Consider the following 24,490-nt stretch of genomic DNA (forward strand, 5'->3'; position numbering starts at 1 on the left):
CAAGGTCCCTTCCATCATTATCATCATCATCATTTTTTATTGTAAAATGTGTGTGTGTGTGTGTAGTATACATTTGCAAATCCTATTGAACTTATTGAGACTTAGAGTAACATGCATGTGGAGTTTTGTCATGCCAAGGACAAGTATGTCTGCCAAGGACAGCATGACTAGTCATAAAATACTGTTCACCAAACAATAAATTCATGAGGGTGCTTCACCATATAACCCTTTATTTTTTCCTGTGGGAGAGGCACACTTCTAATAAGGCACAAGACTACAGCTATCCCAGTTTTACTTTATAAGTATGCCTAAGACACCTGTGTTTATTAACTTTGTTCAATTTATAGCCATATTTTTTCAGGAATTCAAAGTAACTCACATAGGGATGTTGCCTTGTTTAATTTCTATTACAAGATTCCTGTGAGGAAGACTGAGTTGAGAGACATTGATTGACCCAAAATCACCCTGTGAGCATTGATGGCTGAGGGGGAAGCCATGTCTTCACAAACTTAACCCAACAGCTAACCCAGTAACTTAGCTTTTACATCACACTGAATGTCCAAGAGACATTCCATAAAAGAAGGCTGCTATGAAAGGTTGATGTTTTAATTTGAAGTATACCAGTTCCCAATTCCTTTTCATTAACATGATCTTTTAAAAGATTACAGAGTGAAGCTGGGCAGGGAGCCTGGCAGCATGTTAGGATGATATCTGCAAAGCACATTAAGGGACTATAATTTTTTTAATCAAGTAATGTAATGTATTGCCATAACTTTGAAGACTATGATTAGAGTCTGAATATCCCACATTTAGTTCTCATGACTACCATTATAATTTTAGATCAAATGACATCTTTTTGATTGATTCTGATTCTGATGCATTGGAAGCAAGTTAGTGGGAGCTTTCCTATAACTGGCACATTATGTTCACTATTAAAATGAACACATGTAATAATACATAGCAATCAAATTAGCTAGAGGTCTGTAATATACAATGAATACATATGCTGGAGAATTTAGTCAACAGAAGCCAATCAAACCTTATAGTCTATGCAAGGCTAAACTTTTACAATTGCTTATTAACACATAGTATATAGGCTATTATCCTTCTGAAAGTAGCACTGAATTGTATTAAAATGCTGCTTTTGCAATTTTTAGTTAAAGGTTGAATTTTGCTTTGATAAAATGCAAATAGAAAAAAACATTATTTTGGGCTAAACATTCTATCTACCTTCTTTCTTTCTTTCCTTTCCTTCTATTGCATTTTAGCTTTCAAAAACCATTTTGAGAAAAAATATATGAAATTGTCTATTCCATGTATGTGCAACAATGCAGAGATTTGATATTCCATTTAAGACGTCTGCAACATATTTGATGTTATTTTCAATCAAATGTTTTTATTCTCTCTAACCCTGCATGTGAGACTCATGAATTTTTCTTGATGCTCATTTAAATGATAATTAGGGAAGTGTGCCATTTTTTTATATACTTGTATAAAGTGAATACTTAAAAAAGAAATGATATGTGTGTTGCAAAGTATATCTTTGCGAGATAACAGAGATGAAGGAATGCTGGTAGGTTTTACACAAGTCTTTTGAGGGTCATTTGTGCTCTAATTGTCTTTCTATTGGAAAGATTGCTGGAATTCAGTGGGCAGTAATGCAGAGTATTGAGGCCTGCCTTTTCTCTTACTAACTGAAATGCCAGGCAGGGAGTTTCTCTTCCTTTTTGGCCGACAGTCAATATTTTCCCACTAAATAACACTAATCCTACACTACCGATTAAGGCTGTACACCAAAATAAGCAAAGGAAGCTGCAAAAAAAAAATTGGAACGTACTGAAACCCTGGCTTACAATATTCTACCCCACAGAAGTTCTGATGAACAGCATGAAAACACTAGATCTGTCACAAAATTATTTACTAACAATCTTTATTAGAAGAACCAGAAGTCAAATGCCAACAATATGCACAATTTTGTTATCACTGCTATGATACAGTGCTGTGTTTGTAGTACACAGAATAAAAGAGCCTTGGTGGAGCAGTGGGCTAATGCAGTAGGCTAATGCCTCCTTAAGTAACACCAGCTGCCTGCAATTAGTGCAGGTTCGCATCCCACCAGGCTCAAGGTTGACTCAGCCTTCCATCCTTCCGAGGTAGGTAAAATGAGGACCCAGATTGTTGGGGGCAATAAGCTGACTTTGTAATAATGCCGCTTGGGGTGTGTGAAAGCCCTAATAAGCAGGCATATACATAGAATGAAGGCTACTGCTAAGTTTGTAAAGCCGCCCTGAGTCTTCGGAGAAGGGCGGGATATAAATCGAATTTAAAAAAAAGAAAAAAAAAGAATAAGAGTTGGACGGGACCTTGGAGTTCTTCTTGTCCAGCCTTCTGCTCAGGCAGGAAACCCTATCTTACAATGAATTACTCCCAATTTCTTTACTAGCATCTTAGTAGTAGAAGGCATTTTTATTTTAATCTGCTAACAAAGTTATATGATATGTGCATGTTTATGCTTTCTTTTTATATTCTGTAAGCTTGTATGTGTACACTGGGAAGCAGTCCAGGCTGCTCAAGATCTACTCTGAGTTACATGACCAGAAGGGAGGCAGGAAAGGGACTTAAAATGGAGCAAGCAGAGGCATTTTGAACACCACCCAGCTGCTTTCAGAGGGTTTCGTGGAAAGAGAAAAAACCAAACTTTGCAGATCTAGTTCATTTTTCAATTGTGTATTTTTTGGGTTGCTTTGGTTTTTCCCCCCAGCTCATCATTCTAAATTTAGATGCATTCTGCTTTCTGAAAATTATCTTGCTGACAGGCAGATGGACAGAATGAGACCCAAGACTTTTTACATAATTTGTAATATTTCATTGGGTTGGAAAGAAAAAAGAAATATGAAACAAATAAACAAATTTAAATTTCTGTTGGTGAACCAAAACCAAATTGGGGAGATGATTTTTTAAAATGTTTTCTTATTAGTGACTTTAGTGACAGGTAACATTTTTATACAACTTGTTAAACAAATGGAAATAGAATGGAAGAGAATAAAATGGAACCAGATTGCCATTGCCTTCTATTGACATATTTTATATATTTCCTAGTCTAGCCTACAATCCTGAGATTTCTTGTTGCCTCTCATTAATTACTCACCAGGCCTAACCTACTTTCTTTTTCAAGATTATCCAACTAATCTAATTAACCATCAAATGCTGCCATCTACTTAGTATTAAACATGTGCTTCTCTTTCCTCCTCACTAAAATTGACAGGAAATCTAGCAGTTATTAAACTTCACATATCAAAAAGGCTCTTTTGAAGGCCACGTACAGCTAAAGTGTGAGCAATGCATTTTGAAATTCACATTACCTGAAAGCAATATTGGAAATGAACATGATATTGAATAATAAAATACAGGAAAACTTATAAATGGTTTGTCACATTACTTTTTTGCGTGTACATATTTTATCAGTGGATTCTTGTGAATGGAACTCAAAGTCTTAAGTCTGAGAATAGTTTATGAATGGAACCACTTCTATTTCTATCATCATCATCATCTACAGTTTCCACATATCCAAAGAATGGAAGTGTATTTAAAATAAAATTACAGAGCTAGCAAGATGACTAACTTTTCTTGGGGGGAAGAAACTAAGTGTTAATTTGGTTTTTATTTTCTAAAAAGTTTCTAATGGAAGATATATAATAAAACTTTGCAAAAATACACGTGACATGGGGAAATTAAACTGAGTTTCCCTCCTCCATCTCACTTGCCAACAGAATTATAATTATCCAGCTAAATTGATTGGCAGTCCTTTAGAGACAAAGGACCTACCTGTTCGCAACATGGGTTTTTAATTTAAAATCTAACTGGTTGAGAAATTTGGATGGTTTCAAAGTATGGCCAAGTACATTCAAGAGAGATCAATCTTTCAATAGCTATTACCTATGACAGTTCAATCAAACATCTAGATGAAAAGTAGCATGTATAATGTTCTGTACAAGTAATGAAATGAAGGAGAAGACAATGGCCAAACGAAGTTAAGTGTTGTTCACTGCATGAATACATGTGATGGTCCAAGTGAGAAAAAGTATGCTAGGGCTTTCTGTCTTCCACAATATCCAGACAATTCCAAACGATTTCATGTGGCATGGCCACTAATCAGAGATTATGGAGTTTTAGTTGAAAACTACCGGGAATACCCATCCTGGGAAAATCACAGGTATCTGTACTGTACTGTATCTGTACTATCTGGCAGAGCTCATCTTGTCCCCAAATCTCATTCTTTTTTGCACATGATCTGTATGTTCAGATTGCAATCACTGATGCACTGTGCTTTCAGAGTACTTTGAAGTAAAGAAACATAATTTCTAGTGATTGTTATGTTGTAGGCAATAATGTTATACCCACTCATGCAAGTATATCCCATTGAACACAATGGATTTATTTCAATGCAATTTATAGAACAGTTTGGTTTGTTGATACCTACGAGGTTAAAATCATATATTTGCAAAAGGATGTTGCAGCCACAGAGATACCGTAATTACTAATATTTATTGCACTTGTCTATGTAAATTTACCTCTACCAAGCAAACAGTACAGGGCCTAAAAAGACATTTAATTTCAAAAGCAATCTGCATGAAATAATTAATCCCAGCTCTGAACATATCAAATTCCTTCTGTCTATGCTGTGTGATATTACTTTTTCTTCCATAACTGCATAGTTAGTGGTGTGGTAGTTGGAATGGAGTCAGTGTCTCTCTTATTTTAAAAATCAGCATGCTTAAAAATTCAAAGTTGCCTTTAGATTTAGAATTCAGGGCCCCTCAAAGCTGATGTCTAATTTCATTTAATCTTATAGATGCCTGGGGAAAAGGAAAGTAGCAACCATAGTACAATGAGATCAATTGATTTAAGGAAAATGGGACATTCTATGAGGACATGACCTTTACAAAACCCTGAATTATCATGCCTGATGGATATAATTAACTTTTTAAATATCTGCAAAAAAGTCATGAGCAGGCTATTTTTTAAAGTGATTTATGAACACCTAATGTTGAATTCCTATAAGAATTTTTGAACACCTCTCCCAACATTTGATTTTGTTTCATTAAAGCTCAAACTATGGATACACAGTGTAGTTTATGCACTTGTATTGCCCTGAGGATGCCTACATTGCCTTATGTGGACATAGAACAGAAACTGAAGTTAATTGAATAATATTCAATATCATTCCTCTGGAACATTGCAATTGGAAGATTGTAAGCTACCCAGAGTAAGATGAGCAGCCAATAAATTTGATAAACATCTTGCTCCCCCAAGGTCAGATCCATAGCCACCTTTTTGTCTTTCAAAAGTCCTTGAAGACATGGCTATGCCAACAAACCTGGAGCCCCAATGGCTGATGGAATAGAGAACACCATACCTCCTCTCTGTGTGCACATTGCTTCCTCCCTCTCCACTCTGCTTAGTTTTAATTGAATTTTTAAATTTAAGATAATTATTTATTGTTTTGATATTTTATACTGCATTTGTATCTGTAAGCTGCCTAGAGTTGCCTTTGGCAAGATGGGTGGCATACAAGTTTGGTAAATGAATAAATTCTGTTAAAGAATGATTTGTTCATTCTCCATTATATAATTCCAGATACTGAATGATTTTTCCTGTATCATGTTCTTCCACTTACGTTTTCCTTATTAACGGTAAATTTTGTCTGTGACAATATTTTGTCATGTGGACTTTGCATGCTGCTCTTTCAAGTCAAGATTGACTCATGGAAATTATCTCTATGTTACTTTGAATGTTAATCAATTACTTGATTAAAAGTTTACTTGTCTACTTTATCCATCTATCCTAAATGTTTCCACCTAGACATGCCTTTCAGTTCAGTTTATTCTAATTTTTTTTAGACATGCAGCATATCTAAAGGAAATGTAGAGATCTTGGTATTTGCTGAGCTTGGTATAATCATATGCATGTTTACTCAGAAATATGTCACAGTATATTTTATGGAGCTTCCTCCAGTGTAGTGTGCATACAACTGCAGCACTAAGTACTCTTAAATAAATGGTTTCTTAAAAATCTACTGCTTAGCATGAACCGAGAAATAATATAGAAATTACTATCTTTAACAGTGATTAGTGCCAAAGAATAGGGGTTTTAGTATATACTACATGTCTTTAAACAAATTAAAATTATCATTTCTAGTCCTGTCAGCTGTCATTTAAGCATAACTTGTCTCATTTTAATTCTTAGAAAGATAAATTTAAAGAAGTCAAAATAAATGAGATCATGAATAAGTATTTAGTTTACATAATGTATGCTTTCTGAGTCAGAGTGTTGTGCTTGGACTAGCAATATAATCAAGATGATGTTTTTCTTTCTGTTATTAAATTTGTAGTCAACTCCCTCCAGAAGATTCACAGCAGATTACCACATATTATTGGGGGGGAGTACAAATGGCAAGAAATATCAAAGAATATGTATTATCTGGAATAGCTATTCCATTGAAACATAAGGTTGGATGAATTGTTCTTATTAAGAACAATGCTGTGGTGATAGTCACAGATGACTTTAAAAAGAGGATTAGGTAATATCACAAAAGTTCGATAGCCCAACTGCCATATTTAAAGTTTTAGTGCTTTTCATTAATCCAAAACTTGCTTGTCTGTTTTCCAAGGGCCTTATATTCTTTAAGTATTCATCAATTTTTTTTGATGCTCTGAAACGTAATTTCAGGCATGGGAGGGAATGGATAAATCTGCCTGTTTTGTTCTCTATTTTATTTAATATTTTAAACATTTCAAATTCTTTAGATACAGTATGTGTCAGAAACAATAAATTATGTCAGACATGTTACCTCTGGGCATAAGACATGCTCAGTAGTGGCTTCCTGGTTATTTCAGAGATGAATGGACCCTGGACAAAAGTAGATCTTCTTTAGTTAAGGGGTGAATTTCCAGTCAGGTTTCTTTTCCCCAACATCAACGTTTTTCAAACTTATAGTAACAACTTTAAAACGCTTGAACTTCAACCCCCCAGAATTAGTTCTGGGAGTTAAAGTCCACCCATCTTAAAATTGTCAAGTTTGAAAAACATTGCCCTATATGCTTATTTTAAAAATCTACTGAAAAATATTGCAAATATTTTTTTTCTGAAACCAGAGAGTTGGACACGCTCTTTTAAATATATAGCAATGGGTCTTCTATCTTAAAAAAAAATCTGCATGGTTAGCTTTTTACAGATCAAATACAGGCCACTGAGCATTTCTTGAGAGCAAAACCTCACCATGTTGTCCTCTACCAATATCGAGACCACTAGAAAGGCAACCTCCATCCATTTTTTTTCTGCCAGGCATCAAAAGTACTTACTGTAACATTTGGCCAGCTCAAGCAGTGTTATTTTGTTCTATACTGCAGGGCTTTTCAACCTTTTCACCCATTGTACCACTTTTAGGATATGACAACATCTGAGTACCACCAGTCGCCTAGCAAGGTGTCAAAAACTTGATTACCAAAAAAAGGGAAAAAGTGATGAAGTACAGGTAGTCCTTGACTTACAACAGTTCACTTGGTGACTGTTTGAAGTTATAATGGCACTGAAAAAAGTACCCCCAATCCACAGCCGAGCAAGACACCTGCCTGTCCACACAGTGGTGGTTTTCCTCCTGTCAGAGGTTCTCTTTGTTGTGAGCATTTCTGTTGAGGATTGGCAGTGGGGGTAGGGTGGGAGGTGTTTGGTTTTTATTCCTTCCCCCCCCCCAGGTGGTTGCAGCAGGTTTTGGTCACTTCACGTGACCCTGAGAGGCAATGACCATCATAAATATGAATCAGTTGCCAAGCATCTGAATGTAAATCACAAGACCCTGGAGATGCTGCAACATTCCAGCTGATCGGCACTTCTTCTGGGCTCAGAAGTGCCAGGATCAGCACCGAACTCCAGCATTGATCCTGGTGCTTCCACTGAGCCCTGAAAGCCCCGAAGAAGCACTGATTCTGGCGCTTCCGCTGAGCCCTGACAGCCCTGCAGCTCCAGCCATCTCTCACTCAGGCTTGTGTGGTGCTGCCACCGATTCAGCTCATTCCCCTCCCCGGCTACCACTTTTCTAGGATGGTCGCGTACCACCTGCCAGGTGCCAATGTACCACAGGTGGTACCCGTACCACTGGTTGAAAAGCCCTGCTACTGTATACTGTACCATTTCATTGTAGTTGAATGCCTTCATTCCAATTGGCTTTTGTTCAGTGGCAGGAACATCAACCTCTGCCTCCAATCACTGCCATTACAAGATCTTTTCAAGTTCAGTAATTTACAGTGAACTTGAAATAAGGAATAAGGAACAGGGATCTGTCTTTTTTATGTGAAATTGACAGAAGTTTTGTCATTTTACCTTTACAGCCAAAATGGTAAAAATGACCATTCTGTTATGCCATACTGCTACGAGTGGGACATTTTCAGAAGTTGGAAGAAGATGGTCACTTTCTACATTAAAATAAATAATCCAATCTTTTCTTTCTACCAAATATTATTTATGGGGGGGAAAGACATTACATCTGCTGGCAGTGCCCTAGTCATGCACCTCAAATGAAGCACTAAGTTTATTCACAGGAGAATCCATAGTAGAATTAATGAAACACGGAACATAAGTTGGTGGTGACAATACAGAATTAAACTTACTATCTGAAGAAAAATACACAGTAACCCTTCATACTATGAGAATGAACATATAGCAGGAGGGGAGATGCTAGAATACCTTTTTAAAATTTATTTTATATATCATTTTCCATAATTGTCCTTTTCTTTATTGTTATTAAAAACCACTGGGATATGAGGTATGTGCCTGAAAAATGACTAGACAAAATTGTTTCAGCCATAGGTTACGGGGACAGATGCAGATATCTTATTTACACTTATACAACATCTCTTTCCAATGGTTTATCTTGCAACATATAGTATTTGTCTTCTGGTATGAATTCTCTTTTGTGTTGAGCTAAGGGAGTGTTTCTTAAAACTTGACTACTTTTCTCTTCTGGGAGCTGAAGTCCACATATCTTAGAAGTTGCCAAGTTTGATAAATAGTGAGCTAATGGAAAACATTGACTCCTAACAACTTCATGATGGTGCCCATGTAGTTTTCTTGGCAACAGGAGTTTGCAGTTACCTTCTTCCAAGATATATATTTTTTCCCCTGAGTTCCTAGTGTAGTCTACCAGCTCTGGGATTTCCTGGCCTTCAATTCAAGAAATATTTCAGGACCCTGCTTAGTTTTCAGCCAAAGTTAGTAACTTGAACCAATCTTAAAAAAAAAAAGAATGGATAACTTTGAAAGTGCAACCAATACTTAATAGGAGCTAAATCGGGCCAGGCATTGGAGGAATTGCCACTTCACTGACAAGAGCCATTTCTTTAGGAGCAAAAGTTCCAACCTTTGATTCCAGTGTTTCCAAGTGCAGTGCCACTTAATCCAGCTAGCTCAGTATTGTGCATGCTAACAGTCTGATCTGGCTGGATTCTGATGTCATGCTTAAGCCTGAACTTTCAATTGCCTGGATTCATCAACCACGCCATAAACAAAGGCACAATGGCAGAAGGCAAACAACAGGTTGATACAAAGTATGTCAACTCCCTCAGTAGTTGCTGCTGCATGGATAAAGGAAGTGCTGGTCTTTTCCAACCTCTTCAAACAATCTAAACTAAAGTAACCAGGAATTAGCAGGTGGACGCAAAAGTTAGGAAGAGGGCGAGAGACGTCAAAAGCAAGAAGTAAGGATGGAGACAGCGAAGGGCAACTTGATTGAGCTTCCAGCTGGGCCTTCCGGCAGATAATCTTCTCGTCTTGGATCTCTCCCCCCCCACACACACACACAAAAACAGAAGCTGAGGAAGAGAAAAACGCGCTGCCTCTTCCACAACCCCACAAGCCAAAGCGGCGCTTTGCAACAGATGGTTCCAGGCATCCCTCCCTCCCTCCCCTCGGCGCGGTCCTGCCTTGCTCGCCGGCTGTTCCGTCGGGAGCCCCTCGCGCGGCGCACCGAAGGAGGGCGGGACCCAGGCCAAGCAGCGGCTGTGTGGTCTTGCAGGGCGCGCGCGCCACTTTTCCATTCCGTTGCACGGCTGGCTGGCGGACCTGCCGCGGCCGCCGCTTCGGGGTCGCAGCTCGCTCGCTCGCTCGCTGTTGCCAGGGCGAGCGCCCGCTCCGCCTCGGTCTCCTCCCGGGGTCCGGTGAATTCGGTGAGCCGAGAGCGCTGCCGCCTCGGCCCTTGTGCGCGCGCGGGCGCGCGTGCTGGAAAGAAGCGCGCTTGCCTACAGCCGAAAGGTCTGGCTGCCTGCGGTAAGTTCCCTGGCTGGGGCGAGAGGGGAAGCCACCCCCGTTTCTCTCCCACCCGCCTCCCTCCCGGTGCAGCTTTGCAATTTTGACCTTGTTTCTGCATCCGAGGCACCCGCGCCAGGACAGAGTCGCTGAGGGTGGCGCCGCCTTTGGAAGTGCGGGGATGGGAAAAGGTGGATCTCGCTGCTGCTGCTGCTGCTTAGCCGACCCCGGCGGCGCTGTGTTTGTTTTCCAGCGGGGGGGGGGGTTCGAGCGAGAAGCCTGCCCTTGTAACTTTGCGTGCGGTCTTGTGGGTATCTTTTCTCCAGAAGTCCCGTAAGATCCTCTTGCTTTCATGAGGAATAAGGAAGGGATGGGAGAGTAGGCTGAGTCTGTCTCCAGTGACTTTCATTTGACGCTTGGAACAGTTTTCAGGGTATTTTGAACGCTGGGAAGACCAGATAATGTATGAAGCAGGATGAGTGTGTGTGTGTGTGGGGGGGAACGCCTGAGTATGTGCAGAATAATTAGTGCTTCTTTAATGTTGAAGCTTCAATCCCTGTTAAAACTTGAGCAGCTGCATGAAACCTGCTTTGGCTAGATGCACTGAAACCTTTTGACTAAGAGAAGAGGATGCTTTCCATACCGTTTGCAAAAGCCAACTGAACTGACAGTTGATGGGCTGCTGAGCTCCACCATATCTGAAGCCAAGGTGGTACAAGGCAGACCACATGACACAACAGCTCTGCCTCTTAAACACCATGCTTCTTCAGGCTCCTTATTTTAGACAACTAAAGAGCTGACCCATTCACACTTCCTTTGTTTTGAGAGAATTGGAATGTCATTCTTTGGTGTGAGCTTGCATGTGGACTGCATGCTTCAGTGTAGTAACAGGTGTGGATAATCAATCACATCCCAGTTGACATTAGTTACTGAATGTTTGACAGGAGTAAATTGAGTGAGAGAGGAGTGACATTTAGTTAGAAAAAACTGATTAATTTTGATCCAAGAATCTGATTTCATAATCCCCCAAGGTTTCCTTAATGGATCTGTCCATATAATATGGTCTTTTCAACATTGCAGTGTTTAAGGATTCTTTCATAGATCTACTTGAAAGCAACTACTGCTAAGAGTTTCCATGTTAATTCATTATATTGTGCACTTGGGCTAAATGCAGAGTTCCCCAACTCTGTGCCTTCCAGACGCATTGTCCTCAAATCTCCTAATTCCTAGTCAGTGTGGCCAATGGAGATAAATTCAAAAACACCCAATCGGCCCCTTAATTGGAACAGATAAAAGGTTCTTGCTGCCTTGGTTTGTGCACTTGTTATAATCATGTTGCTTCCAAAGGATTCATATAAGTGATTCATTCAGCCAGTTCTAATATTCATGTTGGTTTGCACGTGATATCATTGGGTGTCTGGTTGCCTGCTTTATTAAGATTAATGAAGCAGAAAGAAGCCATACAAATAAAATGCTGAAGAACAAAGTTTTCCTCATCACCCCTTAAAAGATATTTCTCTTGAATTGATTCATTTCAGTTAACAATAATTGCTTATAAGCAAAAACACAGATAATGGTTATAATGCTTTATTATACTGTATAGAGTGTTGTATAAGGAAGGATTAATAGTAACTGTTGTGATATTGATAAGTAAAAGTAAGAAAGTAAATCATAGAACCAAAAACTATACAAAGATCTTGGTTTCACTCGGACAGTATAAATCCTATCAAAGTAACAATCTATTTTGATCTCTTGAAAATTTTATAAAAATATATTTTTGAACATGCAGATATGCTAAGATAATTGTTTGCAATGCAATCAGTGTGAGAAAAGGAGAATTAAAGTGTATTTCAGGATTCACACCATATAGTTAATATTTTTAAAATATAGCATTCAGTCCGTACAAGAAACTGAACGCTTTTGAAGGGATGCAAACTCACAAAGATATACTCTGCAGGCAGTTCTTGTACTGTATTCTTCGTTTGATGAAATACCAAGAGCAAAGAAGTATGAATTATACTGGCATTGGGTCATTTCTGCACTTTTTGCAGCTTTTAGAATTAGCTGTTTAATAATGGATATGCCACTATACGATCTATGTATAATTTTGAGGATAAGAATTAGAGCCTTAATTTTAATGCTTTTAATATTTGTAAGGAAAGCAAACTTGGGATTTGAAACAAAATAAAATAGGTTAGATCTCAATCACAACTCAGATGAATATTACATTTCAAAATTATCATAGCTTTTATTACAAATGGTCAAGGACGTTAGCAAACTTACCCCAAGAATGTGTATAAATGTACTGTATCCTTCCACACTGTGAAGCCCTTTAGATATTTTGAGCTATAGATCTCAACATTGTTTGCATTTTGACAATGCTGGAGGTGCTTATGGGAACTGTAGTTCAAAACATTCTAATGGAACTATGGTAAGACTGTATTCTATAGTGAAATAATAGATGCAACTTTTAAAAGTAGTGTATAAATAAGCCCATGAAATAGGTGCAAGTAATTCAAATATTGGGATATTGAATGCATTGTGAATGTTGTCATAACATAGGAACCATGCTGGGCATACCTGATCACAAATTTCACTTAAGCAGACAGCAAGGTGGAGTTGCTTCTTACCTCGCAGAAGTTTGTTTATTTGATATTTATTCAATTAATATTCCACTTTTCAGTACAAATTAACACTAAAGATAATTGTTTTTTTAAAGAACCACACTACAGATTATCAAACATATAAAATGAATAATTCCAATTGCTTTTAAGAATGTAGTGTAGATATATTGCAGGATGTTTTACATATTAAAAGAGTAGTAATGCAAATGCCTTAAAATCAGAACTTTTGCCCTGAATGCATCTTCAAAAAACACTTTTTATGCAGATCTTAATAGCCATAAAGGTAATTCCCTTAGATGGTTAGATATTAAGCTTTAAGTCTTAAATATGCAGGTAGTAGTAGAATACTTATAAGCCAATAAGCACTTAGCAATCAATGCAGAATTTCATTATAACATAATGTAATTCCAGTACTGTATGCCTATTAATAGTGCGGCTGTAGTTTATACCAGTTGCAACTTTCAGATATTTTCCAAGAAAATTTATTTATTTATTTATTTATTTATTTATTTATTTATTTATTTATTTAATTCCATTTATATCCCGCCCTTCTCCGAAGACTCAGGGCGGCTTACAAGCTTAGCAGTAGCCTTCATTCTATGTATATGCCTGCTTATTAGGGCTTTCACCCCCACCCCAAGCGGCATTATTACAAAGTCAGCTTATTGCCCCCAACAATCTGGGTCCTCATTTTACCTACCTCGGAAGGATGGAAGGCTGAGTCAACCTTGAGCCTGGTGGGATGCGAACCTGCACTAATTGCAGGCAGCTGGTGTTACTTAAGGAGGCATTAGCCCACTGCTCCACCAAGGCTCTTGACCTCTAGAGCATGTTGCAATAGTATAATAGAGGTTCATGGCAATGATTGTACTATTTATACCTGGCACAGCTCTTTTGAGCACCAGCTCCAAGAAATGGAGACAATTTAGTTCTAGGACTGCAGAATCAAATCCATAGTCCTTGTGAAAACACTATGTTCCTTGGCTGTTAGGAGTTTTATGTCATTTCTTTTACATGTACAATAAAGCACAGGCAAATTTGGTAAGCAAGATGAATTGCCAATCCCAACCTTCAGTCTTATCTGAGCAGTTGGTTTCCTCTTTCTCAGCTCACTGACATCTATAGCAGGTAATGCCATGCTCTAGAATAGCTCTTCTTTGTACAGTTTTTAGGATTAAGCTCTAGTAAATAGGGATGTGTGAAATTTTAATTGGGTGGGTGAAGATTATGTGTACTAGAGTTCTAGCCTTAACTCAAGAAGAAATGCTACATTTTGTTCCATATCATTTTGAACCTTCCAGTATCTAAGAACTACTTTTTTAAAAAAAAAATCCCTATAAGCCATCTGATTGGCTTTTCTTGTTGCAATGCTTGATTCTGCTTACTTTCCTCACTATTTTTAATAGAACAAAAGGGACAAACAGATGCAATAAAGTGTGGCAGTGGCTAAAACCTTATGTATCTACATTACCCTTAAGACAATGATATTTTCTTTTGTGAGTGGGATTGATGTTTAGTCTCTACAGAACAGGGAACCCCACAAACAGAGAATGAAATAATCCAGACATTAATGCCCTGCTTACTCTGCTGATTGATCATAGATAATTCTAGCTCCAAAGTGTAGTCTAGATCTTTGATATGAATCTAGATAATATATTAATAGCCATCCTTCCTGTAGAACTGGCACAGGATGTAACCCACCCTAGACATTGTTTATGGTTTTCACTTGAGGATAAAACAATATCAGCATATCCTAGATATTTCATATTCAGTTTCTGATATAGTATAGATAATTCTCAATTTATCCTCAATTTAGGCAAGAAAAACCAAATGTACAGGTATAATATAGGTGGTACCTTACTCAATAGTAGTAACTGGGAGAGGGATCTCAGAGTCCTAGTGGACAATAACTGAGATATGAGCCAGCAGTCTGCTGCAGCTGCCAAAAAAGCCAACACAGTGTTAGGCTGCATTAACAGAGGGATAGAATCGAGATCATGTGAAGTATTAATACCACTTTACAATGCCTCGGTAAGGCCACACTTGGAATACTGCATCCAGTTTTGGTCACCACGATGTAAAAAAGATGTTGAGACTCTAGAAAGAGTGCAGAGAAGAGCAACAAAGATGATTAAAGGTCTGGAGGCTAAAACATATGAGGAACGGTTACTGGAATTGGGTATGTCTAGTTTAATGAAGAGAAGGATGAGGGGGGGACATGATAGCAGTGTTCCAATATTTCAGGGGCTACCACAAAGAAGAGGGAGTCAAGTTATTCTCCAAAGCACCTGAAGGCAGGACAAGAAGCAAAGGATGGAAACTAACGAAAGAGAGAAGCAACCTAGAACTAAGGAGAAACTTCCTGACAGTTAGAACAATTAATCAATGGAACAACCTGCCTCCAGAAATGGTGAATGCTCCAACACTGGAAGTTTTTAAGAAGAGACTGGACAGCCATTTTTCTGGAATGGTATAGGGTTTCCTGCCTGAGCAGAGCATTGGACTAGATGACCTCCAAGGTCACTTCCAACTTCATCATCATTAGCCCAAAATTTCTGTTGCTAAGCGAAACACTTGTTATGTGAATTTTGCCCCATTTTATGACTTTCCTTGCCACAGTTATTAAGTGAGCTTAGTAACACAGTTGCTAAGTGAATCTGGCTTCCTCGTTGGCTGCTTGTCAGAAGGTCACAAAAGGTGATTACATGAGCCCAGGATACTTGAGCCGTCATAAATATGAGTCAGTTGCCAATCATTTGAATTTTGATCACGTGACCATGGGGATGCTACAGTGATCATAACTGTGAAAAACGGTGATAAGTCACTTTTCTTTCAGTGCTGTTGTAACTATGAACAATCACTAAATGAACTGTTATAAGCAGAGGGCTACCTGTATACAACAGTCTTCTATGTTTTTGAGTGTCTGAGATGAAAATCAGTGGTCGGTATTGCTTCAGAACTAAAGTAACATTGGCTTACAAAGTAGGAGATTATAAGTATTGTAGTTTTTATAATGTAATATGTTTACTTTCTAACTCTAGTTATCCAGTCTCCTAACTTTTTCAAAGTTTGAAATACTTATGCCTGGTAAAATTAAACTACGATTGAGATTGTAAATACAACCCTAGTAAAATGGTAAAGTGATCTTCAAGACAAGTTTGACTCCTGGAGACTTCATGAACCCATTGTCAGCAATACAGAAGTAGTTTGCCATAATTCTAGGAAATTTTTTTCTGATTTACCGGTCTAACCTACAATCTGGAATTTCTTGGATACCTGTTATTTAGCAAGGATTAACTCTTCTTAGCTTCTGAAAAGATCAACACGTGCTGCCATTCACTGAGATACTAACTTACTCAGATGCCTACACTCCAGTGGTAGTCCAACTTTCTAAGCTGCAGTTACAGATTGTCACATAGTGGTGACGCAAACAAAAGTCCTCTCTATGTTGCCACACCCTGCAGACTGATTGCCATTCCTCAGTTCAGTTCCCAGTACTAATTGGTTCAATCCCCAAATTTTTGTACTGTATTGGCCACTATTTTTTTCTAATATTTCACTTTCAATACAATAATTTTTATTGTGGTTTCATTATTTTAATTGGGTTTGTCTCTCCAGGATTACTTTCATGAGAAGCAGTATAGAGATTTGTTTTTAAAAATTTGCTCCCTGTTGAAACACAAATCATAGAGAATAGAACAAATCTATGAGCCAAATCTGCAGCAAAAACCTTGAGTTGAGTCTATAATAAGAGGTTCTTTATTGGTAGTCCTTTCAAGGACAAATGAGATATTGACCAAAATGTTTTTCAGATGGCAAAGGGTAATTCATGCAGGTACATGCTTGTTTCTAATCATTGTTCGGTTCTGGTACAGCATGGAATTGATGGTGCCTTGGATGCATGCCTAAAAAACCTTGCTGAGAACAAGCAGCAAGGTTCATGATTGGTTTCAAGAGGGTACTTGTACAGTTAGAATTGAAACAGGAACTCAAGTTCCAGGAGCAGGAGCAGCTTAAAGACAGTTGATAGGATTCTTTTGACATAAAAAGAGTGTCCTTTAATCAGCAGCTTTACAGAAATTGCCTTTTTATGTGCACAAAAGCCTTGCTGTAATATTTTAAAAATGTCGATGGTGGAGGTAGAATGAATCCCTTGACCTTTGCCATCCAGTTAACATCTTTCAGTTTAGTGCTGATAATGTACATCTACTATGATTGGTTCTGCCTGTGTGATTGTAGTCTTTTAAATCCTGTAACTATGCCCTGGTATTAGTAAATGGTAATTTACAATGGTAAAGCTGCTCTTATTCTATTGCTATCTTATCTACAGATCACTCAGAGTGTGAGCTAAATTGAAGCATACCTCAGCTTACTTACTTAACTAAGCCTCTTTATTCTGTGAAGAACAAAATTTTTAAGAAACAACTTTTTGGTTTGCAGCATTTTATGGCAAAACTACTAGTTGTTACTCCTGCCTGAGGTCTTTCTCTTGTCTCAAGTTCAGGTGATCCTCGACTTAACCATTCATTTAGTGACCATTTGAAGTTACAATGGCACTGAAAAAAAGGGACTTATGGCCGTTTTTCACACAACTATTGCAACATCCCTATTGTCATGTGATCAAAATTCAGACGTCTGCCACCTGGCTCATATTTGTGACAGTTGCAGTGTCCTGGGGTCATGTGATCACCTTTTGTGTCTTTCTGACAAGCAGAGTCAATAGGGAAGCCAGATTCACTTCACAACTGTTTTATTAATTTAACAACTGCAGTGATTCACTTAACAACCGTGGCAAGGAAGGTTGCAAAATGGGACAAACTCACTTAACTAACTCCCTTAGCAATGGAAATTTTGGGCTCAATTGTGGTCATAATTAGGGGACTACTTGTATGAATCCTTAAGAGTCCTTAATTCTGATGCTTCTTAGGGGTGTTTAGATTCTGTCCTCAGTTGTTGGGAGTCACTGGTCCTTAGTTTAGGTCTGCCACTAAATCTGCTGAACTTTATCTGGATTTTAGCAGTCTATGCTTTCCTGATACTTTCTGAGCTTCACTTACCTTGTTCCCAACTCTAAGTTCATTGTGGCAGTAACTGAAAAGATAGCATCATGCCAGTTCCAGGAATCACTAGGAACACATGGTACTGATTTAACATCCTTCATATATTTGTATCAATTCTCAGAACCATAGGATGTCTTTAAGATTTCCTTGAATTTAATATTTAATATAAATAATGTTTTCAAAATATATGCTGAAGAACGTTCATAGATATCTTAAAGACTTTAAACATGGGAAGATGCTGAAATACTCACCCAAAACCGAAAATACTGGAAATTTCTTGCTGCCTGATATGCTATATAACATAGGAAGATCTAATGTTAATGTTACTTAATAATGTTTAAGCACTTTAGTCATTTTACAGGATAATTATTGATCCCCCATCTTATTTAATACTAGACATCAGTGCTGTACTAAAAGAGCATCAACATGACTTATGTGTCCAGTGGGTTTCAATCTTATATTGAAAATTAAAAAAAATGAAACAGATCAGGACTTGCAATGAATACTTAGGAGGTGGAGAAAAGAATCAAATTTCAGCATAACAAGACAAATTAATCCAAGGTGGTATGGTTAAATCCCTTTGTCCAAAGTAGAAAAAGTAAAAAGTGCATTGGAAAAGATGTTGAAGAGGAAATCACAAGAAAAGGCTGTTCTTTGCTGCTGTTTTGCATCAGTTTCTCCTCCGGCTTGCAGTTATTGGGGTTCTCCCTTATAATACTCTACTGTCCTCTCTTGTAGTTAGGAGCAAAGAATGAAGATTTTTAAGGTTACAGCTTTAAAACTTGGAATCTAGATTAAATAACTATAGCTCACACATTTCAAAGATTTGATAATTATTTCAAAGCCTGACATGCATATAAAAACATACGCTGATGTTACAATTTCATATATAGATATTATGCATTACAGTACAATGGTATTTCAGCCTTTTGACCCAGATAAACCTGTATGAGCAAAATACTTAAGTTTCACAATGTTATAGTTTAAGATTTGCAATGATAAATGTGTACCTTTTTTTCAAGCATGAATACCCAAAATAATTATATGCTTTGAATGGCATCTCATAATGTTTAGTAATTGCATTGAGCATGGAATAATTTAAAACTTAAGTAAGTAGAGAGAGAAAAATTAATTTTGCATACCCTTCTGTTTTTATATAAATAGCTTCTGAAAATAAGGAATTCATTCGATCAATACATTTAGAAAACGTAACAACATTGTTGTATGCGTGAGAACACCCATTGCCATCCAAGTCTGTTCTAAAATCTATGGCAAATATCCTGTTTATGATCACATTGTGGGTTGGTTTCCAAATTAAGGTCCCAGTTTTCTTGAGGGTAGAGCAGGGGTATCAAACTCGCAACATCACGTGACGTGTCGCAACTTTTTTTCCATTGCTGGCAATGGGATGGGCGTGATTTCGGCATGACACATCCGGCCCGTGGGCTGGCAGTTTGACACCCCTGGGGTAGAGTCTCAATTATAGAAGTCTATGTTGGGGGAAACATAGTCCTTACACTGTTTAAAGTTTATTTTTAAAGTATTTTCTTATTTAAAATGAAATTTATTACTTTTTATTACACAAAAGTTTGTTTCCCAATTTTAAAAAACTCCAGATGGTTTTCTATCACACCTCATAGTTACTGCAGCCCGTATCACCAATAAAATTCAAATACCTTAAAGCAACAGCAGTTTTACACAATAGAACAAAAGAGTAACAGGTACAGACTCTGGTTTTCTCCTCTAAATTACCAATAGGCAACTCCAGTTGCTGAATCCATTTAGATCTCCAATCTCAGTAGATCAAGCTAGTCTTAGGGACTACTCTGTGTCTACTGATTTGAACGCTGACGAAAACTAGTAGACTGTCATAGACTGCAGTTCAAGAGGCAAGAAGCAGTCATCTACCATTGAGTACAAGTAATCCTTGACTTATGACTACAATTGAGCCCAAAATTTATGATGGCTATTTGTTAAGTGAGTTTTGCCCCATTTTATGGCCTTGTTTTTCACAGTTATTAAGTGAATAACTGCAGTTGTCAAGTTAGGAACACAGTTGTTAAGTGACTTCCGCATTGACTTTGCTTGTCTGAAGGTCGCAAAAGGGGGTCATATGACCCCAGAACACTGCAGCTGTCCTAAATATGAACCAGTTGCCAAGCATCTGAATTCTGATCACGAGACTGTGGTGATGCTGCAACAGTCATCAGTGTGAAAAATGGTCATAAGTCACTTTTTTCAGTGTGGTCGTAACTTTGAATGGTCACTATATGAAGTGTTGTAACTTGAGGTCTATCTGTGATAGGTCTGACTCAACACAGCTCACTCCTAATTGCAGTTCAGTAGTAAGGAGTCAGAAGCAGACTTTGGGAAGAGTGCCAAATCTTAAATCACACCACCAGTTAAAGAGGCTTCTCAGGGGAAATGGGCATTAACTCTAATTAAGTGCAGTCAGGAACTGTGGCTATTTAAAAGTATGCTCCAGACCCTCTTCTCTTGTTGAATCCATTCTTATTTCCAGACCTGTGTTCCTTTAATGCTCTGCTCCAGATGTTTTTGTGCTTCTTGCCTTGCAATCACACCTTTCAACTTCTATATCAGCTTTCATGGAACTTTCTGGTGCTTTAGCCTATGGATTGCCTTGAACGATTAACTCAGTATTCTTGCCTCTGAACTCTCCTAGCTTGCTGCAGTAGATGTAATTACAAGGCAAGCAACTTCTCTTGCTTCTTTCTCGCTGACTAAATAGCCAGCCTTTCTGCTTGCCTCAAGATTTATAACTTGTCCAATAAAAGCTCTCCAACTTGAAATTGCTATGCTTGCTGTTTATATCAGCATAAGGCTTGCATTGAACATTGCTTATTTTAGTTGCTGTTTGGTTTAGAGCAGTGATAGTGAATGCATCAAAAATCCTTCCCCCGAACAAAAGAGAAACAATTCTTTATCTACAGATAGTCTTTGACTTACAACAGTTCATTTAGTGACCCTTTGAAGCTACAATGGCATTGAAAAAAGTGACTTATGACTGTTTTTCACATGACTTTTGTAGCATCCCCATGGTCACATGATCAGAATTCAGATGCTTTGCAACTGACTTATATTTATGACAGTTGTGATATCTTGGGGTCATGTGATCACCTTTTGTGACCTTCTGACAAGCTAAAGTAAATGGGTAGCCAGATTCACTTAACAACCGTGTTACTAACCTCAGTGATTCACTTAACAACTGTGGCAAAAAAGGTATAAAGGAAAAAAAGTCACTTAACACTTACCAAGTTCTCGCTTAGCAATAGAAATTTCGGGATCAGTTGTGCTTGTAAATTGAGGACTACGTGTGTTCATTTGTGTTTTTTTAAATGCAGAGAAATTGAGACAGCTCCAGGTCACCTGAGGTTTTTGTTGTTGAATCATTTTTAGAGAATACTCTTCCACAGTCTCTGCACACATACCCCAAAACTGTGTGAAAGTCCACCCCATTCTTGACTGCCCGCTCATATGACCAGAAGCTGCGTAAGAATATATCCTGTCCTTGTGTGGCCTCCACAGAGTCTGAAAACCTCATGGCATGCTTTTGGGAATAGTGTCAGCTGTTGGTGAACGCTGATGTGTCATCCAGAATGTCATGGCATGCCACCTTTGACATGCAAGCCATAGGTCTGCCATCACTAATTTAGAATGCCCAGCCCCATCAGGCTGGAAAGGCCTCTACATATTAATGGGAAATGATGCACTATTTGCTAGGCAATATGGATTCAGCTTACTCAGCTATTCAGTAACTTCCAAACAATGCACATTTTCTAGGCTTGTTTCCTCCTCCAGCATTTCTCTTTCTTTGGCCTTGGATTATATTTTTCTTTTAATCAGGGGACAAAGAATTTGATGTCTCTCTCTTCCCTCCCCTTTTCTGTCTTTCCTCTTTGCCTTGCCCCAGCTGCTGAGAAGCTAGCCTGTAAGAAATACCTATACCTACATTACATGTGCCAGAATATAGGTTGGTGTTTCTGTCCTGGATGACTTTTCAAGGTGTGCCAGTTACTTTAGTAAATTCTGTTCCAGTCACATCCAGTTTAGTATGAATATGAATGATTTCCTCAGCAAATAGTCTTGCAAATGTGTGGTCGCAACCTGTTGAAGACTCATTTTTCACATTGTTCACAAAAGATACAGGTACGTACGTACATGCCAGACAAATCTTACAGATACATGCCAGAGAAATCTTATTACATTCTTTGACCAAGTGACAAAATTAGTGGACCAGAGGAATTCTGTAGATATAATTTACTTGGAGTTCAGTAAGGCATTTGATAAAGTAGATCACAACCTACTACTTGATAAGATAGAAAAATGTGGGTTAGATAGCATCACCACCAGATGGATTCGTAGCTGGCTGACAGGCCGTACTCAGCGTGTGGTCCTCAATGGAACTGCATCTACATGGAAGGAAGTGTGTAGTGGGGTGCCCCAGGGCTCTGTTCTGGGCCCGGTGCTCTTCAACATCTTCATTAACGATTTGGATGAGGGGATAGATGGGGAACTCATCAAATTTGCAGACGACACCAAGCTGGCAGGAATAGCCAATACTCCAGAAGGTAGGCTTAAAATACAGGAGGATCTGGACAGACTCGAACACTGGGCGCTATCTAACAAAATGAAATTCAATGGTGAAAAAGTCAGGTTCTACATTTAGGCAGGAAAAATCAAATGCACAGGTATAGTATAGGTGGTACCTTGCTCAATAGTTGTAACTGTGAAAGGGACCTCGGAGTCCTAGTAGACAATCACTTCAATATGAGCCAGCAGTGTGTTGCAGCTGCCAAAAAAGCCAACACAGTGCTAGGTTGCATTAACAGGGATAGAATCAAGATCAAGTGAAGTACTAACACCACTTTACAATGCTTTGTTAAGGCCACACCTGGAATACTGCATCCAGTTTTGGTCACCACGATGTAAAAAAGATGTCGAGACTCTAGAAAGGGTACAGAGAAGAGCAACAAAGATGATTGGGGGACTGGAGGCTAAAACATATAGGGAATGGTTGCTGGAATTGGGTATGTGTAGTTTAACGAAGAGAAGAGTGAGGGATGACATGATAGCAGTGTTCCAATATCTCAGGGGCTGCCACAAAGAAGAGGGAGTCAAGCTATTTTCCAAAGCACCTGAAAGCAGGACAAGAAGCAACGGATGGAAACTAGTCAAGGAGAGAAGCAACCTAGAGCTAAGGAGAAATTTCCTGACAGTTAGAACTATTAACCAGTGGAACAACCTGCCTCCAGAGGTGGTGAATGCTCCAACACTGGAAGTTTTTAAGAGGAGACTGGACAGCCATTTGCCTGAAATTGTATAGGGTTTCCTGCCTGAGCAGGGGGTTGGACTAGATGACCTCGAAGGTCCCTTCCATCTTCTTCTTCTTCTTCTTCTTCTTCTTCTTCTTCTTCTTCTTCTTCTTCTTCTTCTTCTTATTATTATTATTATTATTATTATTATTATTATTATTATTATTATTATTATTATTATTATTATTATTATCATCTCTAGTTTTGAATAGCTAGGTAATTAGAAAGAACCCCTTCCAAATTTAGCCTGTTTTATGAAGACTTTCCTTGTGTGAGAGATAGATTCAGTGAAATCCATCTTTGAATAGCAAGCAAAATTGCTAGTTTTACTCATGTATTTGCTGGGACCATATGTAGGCTGGGCTTTGTGCATTATCTATAATATCAGTTATGATGGCTCCTAAGCCATGACATGTAGTGCAAATGTTGTGCATATCTATCCATGTGTGATTCTACTAATGTAATTCAAGGGAAATAATTTGCTAATGGATGCAAAGCTAGATATACAAAACATGCCTCTAAATAAAAGACAATCTAGTAGCTTCCAGTCATGCTGAGTGTAATTAAAGGATAAGAATGATGGGACTTTTGAAACTTCTGACAATTGCCCAACAGTCATTCTATGCCAACATGAAGCTGAAATTTAGCATACAAAGATAACTTCATTTTTATAATGATTACTTTATTTTCTAAAGGTAGCTGATAACAAAGCTAGTAACATTGAGTCACTGGGCTCCTGCACCCAGATGATCCAGGGGAAAACACCCAAGATGACATGGGCTTGACATAGAATGTTGATCAAAGATAGTTTAAGCATGGACAAACACTAGAAAGATTTAGATTTAGATTTTATTAGATTTATATACCGCCCTTTCCCGAAGGACTCAGGGCGGTTTACAGGGCATTTTAAAATCATACCAATACAAAATACAAAGTTAAAAGACAAATAAAAGGTTAAATTATCCCTGAAAATAAAACCCAGTTAAAATTCTCAGCCTGGGTCAGAGAGCTCAAGGAGCCAAGTCTTCAGGTCCTGGCGGAATGAGCGTAGGTCAGGGGCAGTCCTGAGCTCCACGGGCAGCTGGTTCCAGATGGTAGGCGCACCCACAGAAAAGGCCCTCCCCCTGGGTGTTATCCGCCAGCAATCTTTTACCGGCGGCACCCTGAGAAGACC

General features: G+C 38.3%; 1 protein-coding gene across 1 annotated transcript in view; it reads left to right on the plus strand.

Annotated features, from left to right (window-relative positions):
- Nucleotides 1–10,105: 10,105 nt before the first annotated feature.
- SULF2 (sulfatase 2) overlaps nucleotides 10,106–24,490 on the plus strand; it is a 286,963-nt gene continuing 272,578 nt past the window's right edge. The window contains exon 1 of the mRNA XM_083358805.1: nucleotides 10,106–10,320. The gene's annotated coding sequence lies outside the window, so the exon portion shown is untranslated. The remainder of the gene's footprint in view (nucleotides 10,321–24,490) is intronic.

The sequence above is a fragment of the Vipera ursinii genome (assembly GCF_947247035.1).
Source record: "Vipera ursinii genome assembly, chromosome: 3".
In the NCBI taxonomy this organism is placed as follows: Eukaryota; Metazoa; Chordata; class Lepidosauria; order Squamata; family Viperidae; genus Vipera; species Vipera ursinii.